Source organism: Lolium perenne, chromosome 1 (genome assembly GCF_019359855.2).
Source record: "Lolium perenne isolate Kyuss_39 chromosome 1, Kyuss_2.0, whole genome shotgun sequence".
NCBI classification, from domain to species: Eukaryota; Viridiplantae; Streptophyta; class Magnoliopsida; order Poales; family Poaceae; genus Lolium; species Lolium perenne.
The window spans coordinates 268,846,259-268,864,166 of record NC_067244.2 but is presented as its reverse complement, the minus strand read 5'-3'; positions in this window follow the sequence as shown (position 1 = coordinate 268,864,166).

Here is a 17,908-nt window from a genome sequence, read left to right as displayed (position 1 = left end):
TGTAGGTAACCCAGAAAAATCTGCCAATTTACGTGCGTGATCCTCAGATATGTACGCAACTTTCATTCAATTTGGGCATTTTCATCTGAGCAAGTCTGCTGCCATTTTAAAATTCGTCTTTACAGACTGTTCTGTTTTGACAGATTCTGCCTTTTATTTCGCATTGCCTGTTTTGCTATGTTTGATGGATTTCTTTGTTCCATTAACTTTCAGTAGCTTTGTGAAATGTCCAGAAGTATTAAGAATGATTATGTCACCTCTGAATATATGAATTATGCACTGACCCTCTAATGAGTTTGTTTCGAGTTTGGTGTGGAGGAAGTTTTCAAGGGTCAAGAGAGGAGGATGATACAATATGATCAAGAAGAGTGAAAAGTCAAAGCTTGGGGATGCCCCCGTGGTTCATCCCTGCATATTTTAAGAAGACCCAAGCGTCTAATCTTGGGGATGCCCAAGGCATCCCCTTCTTCATCGACAACATTATCAGGTTCCTCTAATGAAACTATATTTTTATTCAATCACATCTTATGTGCTTTGCTTGGAGCGTCTGTTTGCTTTAGTTTTTGTTTTGTTTGAATAAAGTCGGATCCCACAATCCTTTATATTGGAGATATTACGCTCCGCTGTTTCGTATGAACACATATGTTCTTAGCTTTATCTTTAATGTTCATTGCGAAAGTTGAACTACCTCATTCATTGATATATGGTTGGAAACGGAAAATGCCGCATGTGGTAAATGGTATAATGTCTTGAATAATGTGATACTTGGCAATTGTTGTGCTCATATAGATCTTGTTTAAGCTCTTGCATCATGTACCTTGTACCCATTAACGAATAACTACATAGAGCATGTTAAAATTTGGTTTGCATGATTGTTCTCTCTAAGTCTAGATATTTTCTGGTTGAGGTGTTTGAACAACAAGGAGACGATGTAAAGTCTTATAATGCTTACAATATGTTTATATGTGAGTCTTGCTGCACCATTTCATACTTGAGTTTGCTTCAAACAACCTTGCTAGCCTAGCCTTGTATTGAGAGGGAATCTTCTCGTGCATCCAAATCCTTGAGCCAATAACCATGCCATTTGTGTCCACCATACCTACCTACCACATGGTATTTCTCCGCCATTCCAAAGTACATTACTTGAGTGCTACCTTTAAAATTTCTATTCTTTACCTTTACAATATATAGCTCATGGGACAAAATAGCTTAAAAACTATTGTGGTGAAGAATATGTACTTATGTGTCTTATTTCTTAGTAAGTTGCTTGTTGAGCGGTAACCATGTTTCTGGGGACGCCATCAACTCTTTTACCTTTGTTGAATATCATGTGAGTTGCTATGCATGTTCGTCTTGTCTGAAGTAAGGGCGGTTTTCACAATGAAATGGTTTGAGTATGCATACTGTTAGAGAAGAACATTGGGCCGCTAACTAAAGCCATGAATCATGGTGGAAGTTTCAGTTTGGACATAAAACCTCAATCTCTTATGAGAATATTAACTGTTGTTGAATGCTTAAGCATTAAAAGAGGAGTCCATTATCTGTTTTCTATGTTGTCCCGGTATGGGTGTCTAAGTTGAGAATGATCAAAAGTGAGAAATCCAATGCGAACCTTCTCCTTAGACCCTTGTACAGGCGGCATAGAGGTACCCTTTTGTGACACTTGGTTGAAACATATGTTATGCAATGATAATCTGTGTTAACCCAAGCTAATTAGGACAAGGTGCGAGCACTATTAGTATACTATGCATGAGGCTTGCAACTTATAAGATGTCTTATACATAACTCATATGCTTTATTACTACCGTTGACAAAATTGTTTCTTGTTTTCAAAATGAAAAGCTCTAGCACAAAAATAGTAATCCATGCTTCCCTCTGCGAAGGGCCTTTCTTCTACTTTATTGTTGAGTCAGTTTACCTATTCTTTCTATCTTAGAAGCAAACACTTGTGTAAACTGTGTGCATTGATTCTTACATATTTACCTATTGCACTTGTTATATTACTTTATGTTGACGATTATCCATGAGATATACATGTTGAAGTTGAAAGCAACCGCTGAAACTTATATCTTCCTTTGTGTTGCTTCAACTCCTTTACTAAGAATTTATTGCTTTATGAGTTAACTATTATGCAAGACTTATTGATGCTTGTCTTGAAAGTACTATTCATGAAAAGTCTTTGCTATATGATTCAGTTGTTTACTCATTATCTTCATCATTGCTTCGAATCGCTGCATTCATCTCATGTGCTTTACAATAGTATGATCAAGATTATGATAGCATGTCACTTCAGAAATTATCTTTGTTATCGTTTACCTACTCGAGGGCGAGTAGGAACTAAGCTTGGGGATGCTTGATACGTCCCAAACGTATCTATAATTTCTTATGTTCCATACTACTTTTATGATGATACTCACATGTTTTATATACATTATATGTCATTATTATGCATTTTCCGGCACTAACCTATTGACGAGATGCCGAAGAGCCAGTTGCTGTTTTCTGCTGTTTTTGGTTACAGAAATCCTTGTAAGGAAATATTCTCGGAATTGGATGAAATCAACGCCCAGGGGCTTATTTTTACACGAAGCTTCCAGAAGACCGGAGGACTTACGAAGTGGGGCCACGAGGCACCGCCACAACAGGGCGGCGCGGCCCAGGTGCTGGCCGCGCGGCCCTAGCGTGTGGGGCCCTCGTGTGGCTCCCTGACCTACCCTTCCGCCTACTTAAAGCCTCCATCGCGAAACCCCTAGTACCGAGAGCCACGATACGGAAAACCTTACAGAGACGCCGCCGCCGCCAATCCCATCTCGGGGGATTCAGGAGATCGCCTCCGGCACCCTGCCGGAGGGGGGAATCATCTCCCTGAGGTCTCTTCATCGCCATGATCGCCTCCGGATCGATGTGTGAGTAGTTCACCCTTGGACCATGGGTCCATAGCAGTAGCTAGATGGTCGTCTTCTCCTAATTGTGCTATCATGCTCGATCTTGTGAGCTGCCTATCATGATCAAGATCGTTTCTTTGTAATCCTACATGTTGTGTTTGTTGGGATCCGATGGATATTGAATACTATGTCAAGTTGATTATCAATCTATCATATATGTTGTTTATGTTCTTGCATGCTCTCCGTTGCTAGTAGAGGCTCTGGCCAAGTTGATACTTGTGACTCCAAGAGGGAGTATTTATGCTCGATAGTGGGTTCATGCCTCCATTAAATCTGGGACAGTGACAGAAAGTTCTAAGGTTGTGGATGTGTTGTTGCCACTAGGGATAAAACATCGATGCTTTGTCTAAGGATATTTGTGTTGATTACATTACGCACCATACTTAATGCAATTGTCTGTTGCTTGCAACTTAATACCGGAAGGGGTTCGGATGATAACCTGAAAGTGGACTTTTTAGGCATAGATGCATGCTGGATGGCGGTCTATGTACTTTGTCGTAATGCCCTGATTAAATCTCATAGTACTCATCATGATATTTGTATGTGCATTGTTATGCCTTCTTTATTTGTCAATTGCCCAACTGTAATTTGTTCACCCAACATGCTATTTATCTTATGGGAGAGACACCGCTAGTGAACTGTGGACCCCGGTCTATTCTTTACATCTGAAATACAATCTACTACAATACTTGTTCTTTACTGTTCTTCGCAAACAATCATCTTCCACACAATACGGTTAATCCTTTGTTCACAGCAAGCCGGTGAGATTGACAACCTCACTGTTACGTTGGGGCAAAGTACTTTGGTTGTGTTGTGCAGGTTCCACGTTGGCGCCGGAATCCCTGGTGTTGCGCCGCACTACACTTCGCCGCCATCAACCTTCAACGTGCTTCTTGGCTCCTCCTGGTTCGATAAACCTTGGTTTCTTTCTGAGGGAAAACTTGCTACTGTCTGCATCACACCTTCCTCTTGGGGTTCCCAACGGACGTGTGTTAATTGCACGCATCAGGAACCCATCTAATTCAAAGTTCAACATCCATAAGAGAAAAGGAAGTCGCATATGAAGGAGTGATACGTCCAAAACGTATCTACTTTCCCGAACACTTTTGCTATTATTTTGCCTCTAATTTGTGTATTTTGGATGCAACTAACACGGACTAACGCTGTTTTCAGCAGAACTGTTCTGGTGTCTCGTTTTTGTGCAGAAATCCAACTTTCGGGAAAATCCTCGGAATTTATGCAGAAGGCCCTATTTTCCTAGAATAATGACGGAGCCAGAAGGACAATTAAGGTGGAGGCCCGAGGGCCCCACACCATAGGGCGGCGCGGCCCAGGGGGGGCCCGCGCGGCCCTGTGGTGTGGCCCCCTCGGCCGGCCTCCGATGCCCTCCTTCGGACTATTTATCGGCCTCGACCTAAAAACACACGGGGAGAAGTCGAAGTCGCCAGAAACCCTCCAGAACGCCGACACATCGCGAAACTCCGTCGCGGGAGCCAGAAGTCTCCGTTCTGGCACTCCGCCGGGACAGGGAATTGGAGGAGATCATCGCTGCCATCACCGCCAACGCCTCTACATCAACCAGCCATGTTTCCCCCATCCATGTGTGAGTAATTCCCCCGCTGTAGGCCGAAGGGGATGGTAGGGATTGGATGAGATTGGTCATGTAATAGCATAAGATTGTTAGGGCATAGTGCCTAGTGTCCGTAATTGGTACTTTGATGATATTGTTGCAACTTGTTATGCTTAATGCTTGTCACTAGGGCCCGAGTGCCATGATCTCAGATCTGAACATGTTATTGTTTCATCAAGATAATCATTGTTTATGGTCTTACCTATAAGTTGTATACACATGTCGCTGTCCGGAACCGATGGCCCCGAAGTGACAGAAATCGGGACAACCGGAGGAAATGGTAGTGATGTGAGGATCACATGTGTTCACGGAGTGTTAATGCTTTGCTCCGGTACTCTATTAAAAGGAGTACCTTAATATCCAGTAGTTTCCCTTGAGGCCCGGCTGCCACCGGCTGGTAGGACAAAAGATGTTGTGCAAGTTTCTCATTGCGAGCACGCACGACTATATATGGAACACATGCCTATTGATTGCTTTGTACTTGGACACCGTTTTATTATTATCTGCAAATGCCCTGCTATGATTGTTACATGAGTTTCTCTCATCCATGCAACGCCCGTTATCCGTCCCCGTGCCTACAGTATTTTAATCCTGCTGTTTACTAAAATCACTACTGCTGTCTTTGTTACTCTGCTGCTGTTATTTCACTATCTATCGCTATAAAACTGTTACTACTGATAAACTCTTGCGAGCAAGTCTGTTTCCAGGTGTAGCTGAATTGACAACTCCGCTGTTAAGGCTTCCAAGTGTTCTTTGTCTCCCCTTGTGTCGAATCAATAAATTGGGTTTTACTTCCCTCGAAGACTGTTGCGATCCCCTATACTTGTGGGTCATCAAGACTATTTTCTGGCGCCATTGCCGGGGAGCATAGCTTTATTTGGAAGTTCACTTGGATTAATATTGTTTGCTGCAAATTCTCCATCATGGGTAAACCTCGCGATACTAAGATCGCCATATTACCATCCACTACAAGAAAAGGTACAATTCTGAGTACCTCCACTACACTTGATTCACCATCTGTGATTGATAAACTTGTTTCACCGCCACATGCTTCACATGCGGGTACTTCTGCTGAATCTGAACACTCTCATAATATTGATAATATTTCTACTGTGCTTGATGATAGTGGTTCATTGGGATCTTTTCTAGATGCTACAATTGCTAGGTCTAGACAAATTGAAAATACTGAAACTCCTAATGCTACTACACCTGTTAGTTCACCTGAACTTGATTATTTTAGTGATGATCCTGATGAAGATTATGTGGAGCTTAATGATGATTTTATTGAAAAATGCAATGCTACTACTGATGCAAGAAAAATTAAAAAGCTGCTTGCAGAACATGCTGTTAGATATAAACTGTCTCCTGATCCTAAATTTGCCACATCTCCTATAAACATTAAGGATAAAGATTATGATTTTTCTCTTGATCTATCTCATATAGCTATTGTTGAGAAAACACCCTTTTGTGGTACTGAAAAAGAAAGTGCTGTTGAACACATGACTGAGTTATCTACTCTAAGTAGCTTGTTTTCTGATGATGTCAAGATGCGTACTTACTTTGTTGCTAAAATCTTTCCATTCTCATTAAAGGATGACGCTAAAACTTGGTATAATAATTTGCCACCTAATTCTATTAGAAGTCCAAAAGAATTGCTTGATGTTTTCTTCCGCAAATACTTTCCTGCTAGTGCTCAACATATTGCTTTGCAGAGAATTTATAATTTTGACCAGGGAGATGAAGAGAAGTTGCCTGAGGCTTGGGCGAGATTTTGCTCTCTTATTAGAGCTCGGCCTGATCATGATCTGGAAAAGCACGATTTACTTGATATATTTTATAGCGGACTAACCATTGAGTCTAGGGCATACCTGGATAGTTGTGCTGGTTGTGTTTTCAGGAAAAGAACTCCAGACGACGCTGAAGAATTATTGGCTAAAATAAGCTGGAATCATGATGATTGGACTATGCCTGAACCAACTCCAACGCCAATATTGAAGAAGAGGGGTTTAATTAAATTGAATGATGAAGATATGAGGGAAGCCAAGAAGTCTCTCAAGGAGAAAGGTATTAAATCTGAAGATGTGAAGAATCTTCCTCCCATAGAAGATATATGTGAGATAATTCCCCCTTCATCCATGATTGAGGTAAACTCCCTTCAACGCTTTACTAGGGAAGATATTCCGTATTCGAAACCTCCTGCACAATGCTTAGATGAATTTGATAATTATATTGTTAAGCAAGAAAATTTTAATATGAGAGTAGAGAATCATTTAATGGAAAATTCTCGAGCTATTAGTGAATTGCATGATATTGTGGAGAGAACCTCCAATGATGTTAAGATGCTTGTTAAACATTTCCATATGATTCAAACTCAAATCGATCAACTCACTAAAGTGCAAAATGACTTGTTAGGAAATAATTCTAAAGAGAAACATGCTTATGAAGTAACAACTAGAGGTGGTGTCTCTACCCAGGATCCTCTATATCCTGAAGGGCATCCCAAAAGAATTGAACAAGATTCTCAACACATTGAACCTAGTGCTCCTTCTAAGAAGAAAAAGAAGAAGAAACATAAAAATGTTGTAGAATCCTCTGAACCTGTTAATGATCCTAATAGTATTTCTATTTCTGATGCTGAAACTGAAAGTGGTAATGAACATGATAATGATAATGATAAGAATGATACTCCTGATAAAGAAGAGGTTGAAGAAGAACCTGAAAAGCATGCTAAAAATAAAAAGTACACTAAAGAAGATTTTATTGCTGAGAAACATGGTAATGAAAGAGAACCTTGGGTGCAAAAGCAAATGCCTTTTCCTGCTAAGAAACTAAAATCAAAGGAAGAAGAACACTATAATAAATTTTGTGATTGGATGAAACCTTTATTCTTGCAAATCCCTTTGACTGATGCTATTAAATTGCCTCCTTATTCAAAGTATATGAAAGATATTGTTACTAACAAAAGGAAAATCCCCAATGAGGAAATTTCCACTATGCTTGCTAATTACTCTTTCAATGGCAAAATTCCAAAGAAGTTGGGCGACCCAGGTATACCTACTATTCCTTGTTCTATCAAAAATAATTATGTTAAAACTGCTCTATGTGACTTGGGAGCCGGTGTTAGTGTTATGCCTTTTTCTCTTTATAAGAGACTTTATCTAGATAAGTTGATACCTACTGATATATCTTTGCAAATGGCTGATAAATCTACTGCTATTCCTGTTGGTATATGTGAGAATGTTCCTGTTCAAGTTACTACTAACTGCTTGATATTAACTGATTTTGTTGTGTTGGAAATGCCTGAAGATGATAATATGTCTATTATTCTTGGGAGACCTTTTCTTAACACCGCAGGGGCTGTTATTGATTGGAATAAAGGAAAGGTTACTTTCAATGTTGATGATAGGGAGCATACTGTTTATTTTCCCAAGAAGATTGAGAAAGCGTGTGGAGTCAATACTATTTTTAATGTGAGAACTATCAAAGTGGGAACTATTGATTGTCCTATATATGAGCCTAAGGAAGAATATCAAACTCTTGTGATTGGATCCATATCAATACAATTCAAGGTAACATGATTGATTTGAGGTTTATTTCTTCTTATGCTATGTAAAATTTATTTGGTGACAAGACTTGATCAACCTTGTTAACGAATACCTTTTACATGCATAGAGAGGGTAAACAACATCTCTTTCTTCCTCCACTTGCTCTAGTTGCTGTAGCATTTTTAATTTGCAAAGTTCCTTAGTTAATCGAAGATTTCAAAAATTTTCCTGGCCAGTAATAATAAACTAAATACCCAGAAATGTGCGTTTTTCAAAGTTTTCAAAAATTCACAAAAATTATACCGTTGGTCCTATTTTTCGACGAGGCACCTGGGAGCACCAGAGGATGACCTGTGGGGCACCAGAGGGCGCCAAACCACAGGCCGGCGCGGCCAAGGAGGTGGCCGCGCCACCATGTGGTGTGGGCCCCTCCTTGCCCCACTTTGTCATCTCTTTCTCCCAGTACCTTCTCTCTCCCGAAAAAACTCGTACCAAGTTCCTCTCTCTCACGTTTTTGCTCCAGAGCTCCAGATTTCTCGATCTTTTTGCTCAGCCCAGATTTCTTGCTGAAATTTGGCACATTTGCTCCTTGGTATGTGACTCCTCCACCCATCCAAGTAGAATTTTGTTTGGTTGAGTATATCTTGAATATTTTGCTGCTGTAGGTAACATGTTTAGTGAGCTTGCATGCTTGTTCTAAGTGGTAGAAACTAGTTTTGATGCATGATTAGTACTCTAGCAAGTTCCTATGGTAGTTTCCCTCAATTATATGTCACCAAATCAAATTTTTATATTGTTTGTTGAAATTTCAGAAAATGGAGTGGAATAGATATCACTTGAACCAGCAAGAATTGGAAGTCCAACAAGTTATGAGAGTCAATCGTGAAGAGGGAGTATACCCCTATTACTACCCATGCGCGGATTTTATGAGAAGCGCGGGAATACTTGAAGATGTTCAAAGTCTAATTTCTCGTGCAGGGCTGAGTGACTTTGTTGAAGGAGAGCCAAGACAATATGTAAAATTAACTATGTCTTTTGTGCAGGACTTCAAGTTCAATTGGTCGCGATCTAACCCCACGGTCCAGTATAAAATTTACAATAAAGCTGTCAACTTGCCATTTAGTGCTTTTTGTGCAGCAATTAGAGTACCGCAATGGGGGTCATGCGAGAAGATAAGGGGATCGCCGCAAGAACTCTTGGACCTCTTCAAGATGATTTGCGATGGAAGGAGTTTCTTAGGGGATAATGGTAAAATCACTAGTATTCAGCTCCCGGCTATCCGCTACTTTGCCTATTTTATTACCAAATGCGTTCTTGCTAAAAAGATTGGTGGTAAACTTTCTATCCCGGATTTGGCTTTTCTAGCTGCGGCACTGCAAAATAGTAAGACTTATAATTTGGGGGCATTGATAGCTTATAGACTTGCTACTAACCGTGAGAAAGGTGGAATTTGTGGAGGTCTCATCGCCTCTCGTTTACTAGCTTTTCATAATGTAGAACCTCATCATTTTGATATTCCATTCCCCATAGAAAAACTTGACATAGCCTCTATGATTAAACATGAATTTGTTTCAGATTCCTCCAACTTGGGTAACCTGTTTTACAAGATGACATTTTATAAGAAAGTCTGGAGAATAACTAAGAAAACTGAGAAACTAGTAAGATTGCCTGCGCCTGTTTTGTCTAACCTTGATTCCAGGGGAGATTGGTCGGTCACAGAAGGTGCACTGGATGCACACATAGAGAGAGGAGGTCAACATGCAAGAGACGACACGGAGGTCGAGGAGCACCTCGACTCATCATCCGATGCAGCAAGTTCCTCGCATCAACATGGTGGATATGCGGAGCCTCCACGCTTTTCTTCTGCACAGGAACTTTACTATGACTACTCCATGGACTACCCACCGGCAAGAAACAACGATCCTCGTTGGGGTTGAGCTCCACTTAGGCCAAAAGCCTAAGCTTGGGGGGAGGTATACCGGCATCACTCATTCTTTGCATATTATGGTTGCTGGATACTTGTACATATTTGTTTTGTTCGTTTGAGTGGTTTTCTAATGAGAGGAAGATGATATTTGGGGAAGTGCTGCCTGAAAACAGATTCTGGACTGTTACTAGAAAAATTCGTGCGCACAGCCAGAGCGTTATTTTGAGCTGCCAATTTTTGTGCAGGTTCCCCGGGTTGTTATCTAACTTTCATTAGTTGAACACTTTTCGAGCTGAGCAACGTAAGATTTTTGTAAAAATCAATTTCTGTACTGCTGTCAGGTTTTGGCAGATTTCTGCCATCTCGCTTTCCTGTGTTTCTTTTAGTTTGCTATTTCTTGTTTTTGCTTTGTCTCTTTCCCAAAACACAAAAAGACCAAAAATATTTCTGTTGTTTCTCTTTACCATTTGTTTGCTTTGGTTTCTTGCATTTGTTTCGCTTTATTTGCTGTTGCTAGTTTGCTATAAGAAAACCCAAAAAGATTTTGCTTTGTTTGTTTGTTTCCTTTTGTTCTTGTTTCTAATTCGAAAACACCAAAAATATTTGCTGTTCTTCTTTGGTTTGTAAAGTTCTTTATGAGTTCAATGGTCTTCGGTGGCTGGAGCGTGGTTTTCATTTTATATTATCCAAGCTGCACAAGTGAAAAGGCAATAATGACGTTCTACGACAATCTGATTGTGGTGAGAGGCTGGTATGAACTCTATTTGTTTTCATTTTTGTACATATACTCATCCATGTGAGCATGATTAGTTGGTTCATGTAAGGTATATGTTATTTGAGAAAGTCTAATAGTTTATGATCTCTCATGTTTAGCTCCAATCTATTAATATGAGTAGCATGTCATGGATGTTTGCTTGCATTGTTTTATTCATAAGTAAGTATGGCATTGTGGTATCCTCCTCTGAGTAATTCATTTATATCGACTTGGCACATGCTCACGCATGCATATGACTGAACCAAAGTCAATTAAGCCTCGATGATTTATATTGCTTCAGAGCTCTTGTATCACTTTTATGCTTCCGTTAATTTATTTTGCCGCAAGCATGATTATGACAGTTACTGCTCTCTTGATTTGTCGCTCCCTAGTCTATTGCTAGCCTTCACTTGTACTGAGCGGGAACGCTGCTAGTGCTTCCAAACACATGAAAACCAAGTTATTCCAGAGTGTCCACCATAAATACCTATGCATGGCATTTCAAACCATTCCAAGTAAATTCTCATGCGCTACCTTTAAAATCTTCAAAATGCTTCTCAATTTGTGTTTATGTTTCATAGCTCATGAGGAAGTATGTGGTGTTTAGCTTTCAACCTTGTCATTTACTTTTGACGGACTCTCATATGGACTAGTGGCACATCCGCTTATCCAATAATTTTGCAAAAAGAGCTGGCAATGGGATTCCCAGTCCCGAATTAATTAACTTAAATAGACACTCCTCCATGGTTTGTGATTGTTGGACGGCACCCGAAGGATTCGGTTAGCCATGGCTTGTGTAAGCAAAGGTTGGGGGGAGTGTCATCATCATAATAAAAATAAAATAAAAAGGCACTCCTTCATGGTATGAGATTGTTGGCAGGCACCCGAGGATTCGGTTAGCCATGGTTTGTGAAAGAAAGGTTGGAAGGAGTGCCAAATAAATATGCAATAATTCATGGGAGCCGCTCTTGAGAGTCCGGTTGGCGAGGTAGTTGGTGTACCCATTACCATTCGTTGACAACAACAAACACCTCTCAAAATGATTTTACTCCTGATTTCAAAAATGAAAAGCTCTAGCGCATGTTAATCCCTGCTTCCCTCTGCGAAGGGTCAATCTTTTACTTTTATGTTGTGTCTCCATTATTTCTTTGAGCACTATCTTGAGAGCACAACTGTCATTCTTAGTATAATATGCTTGTCTCAAAATATGATTGATTGTGGTATAACTTTGATGCATTTATCTTTTGACAATCACTACTTCTAGTCTTTCTATGAACTCCAGAGGTGCCCGGGCATTTATGTTTTGCCAATCAAATACAGGCAAGCGAGATACCACTTTATCATACTCTCTTATGAACATTGCAATCTTGCTTATATACATGATTCATGATGCTTATTATTAATTGTTGGTACCTCTTCATGATTGACATAGCTATTAGATGATCTTATTTGCATGTATCTCATTATGAATTGCTTAAGTATTAGCCATAGCATGAGAATATATACATCATATGAGCAAATGTGTTCGTGAAAGTTCTTTTATCGCTCAGTTGTTAACTGAATTGCTTGAGGACAAGCAATAAGCTAAGCTTGGGGGGAGTTGATACGTCCAAAACGTATCTACTTTCCCGAACACTTTTGCTATTATTTTGCCTCTAATTTGTGTATTTTGGATGCAACTAACACGGACTAACGCTGTTTTCAGCAGAACTGTTCTGGTGTCTCGTTTTTGTGCAGAAATCCAACTTTCGGGAAAATCCTCGGAATTTATGCAGAGGGCCCTATTTTCCCAGAATAATGACGGAGCCAGAAGGACAATTAAGGTGGAGGCCCGAGGGCCCCACACCATAGGGCGGCGCGGCCCAGGGGGGGCGCGCGGCCCTGTGGTGTGGCCCCCTCGGCCGGCCTCCGACGCCCTCCTTCGGACTATTTATCGGCCTCGACCTAAAAACGCACGGGGAGAAGTCGAAGTCGCCAGAAACCCTCCAGAACGCCGCCACATCGCGAAACTCCGTCGCGGGAGCCGAAGTCTCCGTTACGGCACTCCGCCGGGACAGGGAATTGGAGGAGATCATCGCCGCCATCACCGCCAACGCCTCTACATCAACCAGCCATGTTTCCCCCATCCATGTGTGAGTAATTCCCCCGCTGTAGGCCGAAGGGGATGGTAGGGATTGGATGAGATTGGTCATGTAATAGCATAAGATTGTTAGGGCATAGTGCCTAGTGTCCGTAATTGGTACTTTGATGATATTGTTGCAACTTGTTATGCTTAATGCTTGTCACTAGGGCCCGAGTGCCATGATCTCAGATCTGAACATGTTATTGTTTCATCAAGATAATCATTGTTTATGGTCTTACCTATAAGTTGTATACACATGTCGCTGTCCGGAACCGATGGCCCCGAAGTGACAGAAATCGGGACAACCGGAGGGAATGGTAGTGATGTGAGGATCACATGTGTTCACGGAGTGTTAATGCTTTGCTCCGGTACTCTATTAAAAGGAGTACCTTAATATCCAGTAGTTTCCCTTGAGGCCCGGCTGCCACCGGCTGGTAGGACAAAAGATGTTGTGCAAGTTTCTCATTGCGAGCACGCACGACTATATATGGAACACATGCCTATTGATTGCTTTGTACGTGGACACCGTTTTATTATTATCTGCAAATGCCCTGCTATGATTGTTACATGAGTTTCTCTCATCCATGCAACGCCCGTTATCCGTCCCCGTGCCTACAGTATTTTAATCCTGCTGTTTACTAAAATCACTACTGCTGTCTTTGTTACTCTGCTGCTGTTATTTCACTACTGCTACTGCTATAAAACTGTTACCTGCGATAAACTCTTGCGAGCAAGTCTGTTTCCAGGTGCAGCTGAATTGACAACTCCGCTGTTAAGGCTTCCAAGTGTTCTTTGTCTCCCCTTGTGTCGAATCAATAAATTGGGTTTTACTTCCCTCGAAGACTGTTGCGATCCCCTATACTTGTGGGTCATCAAGGAGCAAGGCTTGTTTGGGCAAGAAGTGATAGCCCAGCTTTTGTTTGGTCTGATGTCTTTTAGTTTTCGTTCTGGTGGAAATGTCGCTGCACCATTTGTTTGTACTGCAGCTCCATAGTGGTAGCTGCTCGTACGTTGGCGCTGTCCGACGTCTGCTTGTTTTGGGGGCATAAATATGCCACGAAACCTTTGTTTTATGTGATCAAACGGTCATCTCTGCATGTATATGTTCGGGTTCTGATGAAACCTTTTTTGTGATCTGTACATATATTTGAGTCAGTCTGTGTTTTGTTTTATGATGGGCAGGAGTATTTGTTTTACTACACCATTGTTTATCCGAATTGTATTACTCACTCTATTCAAAAAGTTAGCGGCTCACCTTTTTCCTTCAAGATACGGATGTATCTACACACTAAAAACAGATATAGATGAAACCATCTCTAGACAAAGTTTAGTCACTTATATATGGACGGGGGTAGTATTATTTATGTTGTGCTCACAAAACAAGCAGACGTCAGACATCGCCTGTTTAAAGTTCATATGTGTAATCTTATTCCCTTTGGAAGTTAAGCATTAAACTCTACTAGTAAAACCGTGGTGGTCTTGTGATGTAGTACTCTTTTGATGCATTTGTGATGTAGTAGTACTTTTTTTTGAAATGGTATAGTACTATCTAAGAAGAGTACTCCCTCCGATTCACATTCATTTTACACCAAGAAATATGGATCGGAGCGAGGGAGTAAATTAAACATGGCATCTCGTGCATGAAGCTTGACAGATCGATCAGGTTGGCTAGAATGGCAATACAATGCTCCTCATTAGGCAAATGCATGCCATGTACAATAGTATACATCCAGTAAAGAAGTCTATACTGACATAAAAAGACTACATTGGGGATGAGAGTCAATTGGGGCATCTACAATACATAAAATCTTGCTCGTAGCTGATTTTGGCTAAGAGGGTTTTAATCACATTAGACGTGCCACTTTTCTTGTCTGCAAAACAAGTTCCAATAAAGGAAGAGGAAAGAAGAGGACATTGTGGGCGAGATTGAACACCTTTTTTATGTGTTAAGCTGATGCCTTGTTTAGCTGAGGATTTCGACTTAGGCCTAACAGCTCAGCACACCCACAAATAAATTTCCTTGCGCGCACCACTGTCAGCAACAATAACAAAATTAGCACGCAAGATTAAGAACGAAGTGAATTTAAGTAACTTGTTGGTTAGCTTTTCAAGCAATATATTCAGAGAAAGAGCACACATGTTCGGCTATAAATAATCGTAAGAGAAGAACAATAAATCTAAGGCACCCCACTTCATATGCAGAAGGGGCGCGACAATGCATGGATTTATACCTTGAGTCAACTCTGGCTCGTAGAAGGGCGGCCGCGCCTCGAGGATGCCGGTGACGTCTCCACCTCGATCTCACATGTGACTGCTTCTCGGTGGGCGGTGCGCCACACCATGTAGAAGATCTATCAAAAGAGGAAAGCCTGATGACTCTACCGACGCCTCAACCTTGATAGCACCGGCATGTTGCTCCGCACCGAGATGCGCCACATGCAAGATTTAGCGGGTGCACCAATTTTAGAGATATGTCATAATCGTTGTAACAAATTTCAACGTGATGATGATTTGATCCTGCACTCGGCCTTGAACATAAGTACTAGTACAGTCTCACATTTTTTTATCATTATACTTTGCGAGATTTAGCGGATGCGCCAAATTCAGAGATAGATCATGATCATGGTAACATAATTTTCAATGTAATGATGATTTGATGTTGTACTCGACCTTGAACATAAGTACTAGTACGGTCTCACAATTTTGTATCAATATACTTTGCAAGTTTTAGCGGATGCACCCATTTTTAGAGGATCATGGTAACAAATTTTCAACGTGATGATGATTTGATGTTGCACTCAACCTTGAACAGAAGTACTACTACTGTCTTACAATTTCTTTATCATTATACTTTGCAAGATTTAGCGGATGAGCCAAATTCAGAGATAGATTAAGAACTTTACAAGTGGTTTTGGGTTTCAAACATGAAAATTTCAATAACCTCCCAAAACTTCATTTTATAGTGATTAAGAAGGATACATGCTTCCCTTTTCATTTCATGTTTTAAACTTGTTTAAATTATCTTGGTCAAACCTAGGATTTGACAAGATTCAAATGGGCATCAAAATAAAAAAAAACAGAAAAATGAAAAACAAAAGCAAATAGTTTTCTTATGTCATATAGTAAGAATTAAAGTTGATAAACAAGGTCTAGACATAATCAAACCAGACAAATCATGTATATGTCTACCCTAACCCTAAACTCTGTCTTATGAAGTCAACCATGGTAATTTTAAGAACATCCCAAAAGCTTCATTTTAGAGTGACTAAGAAGGATACAGACTTCCCATTTCATTTTCATGTTTTAAACTTCTTTAAATCTTGGTCAAACCTAGGATTTGACCAAGATTCAAATAAGTTAAAAACATGACAATGAAAAGGTAAGCATCGGTCCTTCTTAGTCGCAATGAAATGAAGCTTTTGGGAGGTTTTTGAAATTTCCATGTTTAAAACCCAAAACCACTTCTCTTCATGCTTGACTTCATAAGACAGAGTTTAGGGTTAGGGCTTAGGGCCGGGTAGATACATGATTTTTCTAGTTTGAATATGTCTAGACCTTGTTTATCAATTTGAATGCTTACTATATGACATATGAAGGCTATGTGCTTTGGTTTTTCATTCTTTCGATTTTTTTCTGAATTTTTATGCCCATTTGAATCTTGGTCAAATCCCAGGTTTGACCAAGATTTAAACAAGTTTAAAACATGACAATGAAAAGGTAATTAATCCTGGATCCTTCTTAATTAATCAATAAGTCTAATTAAAATGAAGCTTTTGGGAGGTTTTTGAAATTTACATGTTTGAAACCCAAAACCACACTTCTCTTCATGCTTGACTTCATATATGAGATAGAGTTTAGGGTTAGTGGGTACATGATTTGTGTGGTTTGAATATGTCTAGACCTTGTTTATGAACTTGAATGGTTAATTACTATATGACATAAGAAGACTATGTGCTTTGGTTTTTTATTTTTTATTTTATGCCCATTTGAATATTGGTCAAATCCTAGGTTTGACCAAGATTTAAACAAGTTTAAAACATGAAAATGAAAAGGTAAGCCTGGATCCTTCTTAGTCACTATAAAATGAAGCTTTTGGGAGGTTTTTGAAATTTCCGTGTTTGAAACCAAAAACCACTTGTCTTCATGCTTGACTTCATAAGACAAAGTTTATGGTTAGGGGTAGATACATGATTTGTATTATTTGAATATGTCTAGACATTGTTTATCAACTTTTAAATGCTTACTATATATATGACATAGAAGAGTATATGCTTTTGTTTTTCATTTTTCTGATGTTTTTTAATTTTATGCCCATTTGAATCTTGGTCAAATCCTAGGTTTGACAATGATTTAAATAAGTTTAAAATATGAAAATGACAAGGTAAGCATGGATCCTTCTTAGTCACTCTAAAATAAAGCTTTTGGGAGGTTTTTGAAATTTCCATGTTTGAAACCCAAAACCACTTCTCTTCATGCTTAACTACATAAGACAAAGTTTAGGGGTAGTGACATAGGCATCCCAAATGGGCCTGCCGAAGATAGTACCCGGGGTTTATTGAAGGCCCACTACCCGAAGAATAAGAAGATTCAGGAGCCCAAGATATATTAAGGAAAGTTGAGTTGTAATAGGAAGTGTTATTTGTAATCTGGCGGGATGAGTTAGAAACCGTCCCGGACTCTGTAGCTTGTATAGCACGAATCCCTCGGCTCCACCTCCTATATAAAGGGGGAGTCGAGGGATGAAGAGATAATCGAATCATTGTTACAAACCCTAGTTTTCACAATCGTCGAGTACTTTCCGGCTGAAACCTTCGAGATCTACTTGCCCTCTACTTCTAACTAAACCCTAGCCTACAATCCATAGGCATTGACAAGTTGATACCTTGTCAATTGGCGCCGTCTGTGGGAACTAGAGGCGTAAGGATCTGATCTCGATGGCACGTTCAAGATCTTCGACATCGTCAACCGCAAGCAACACAATGGAT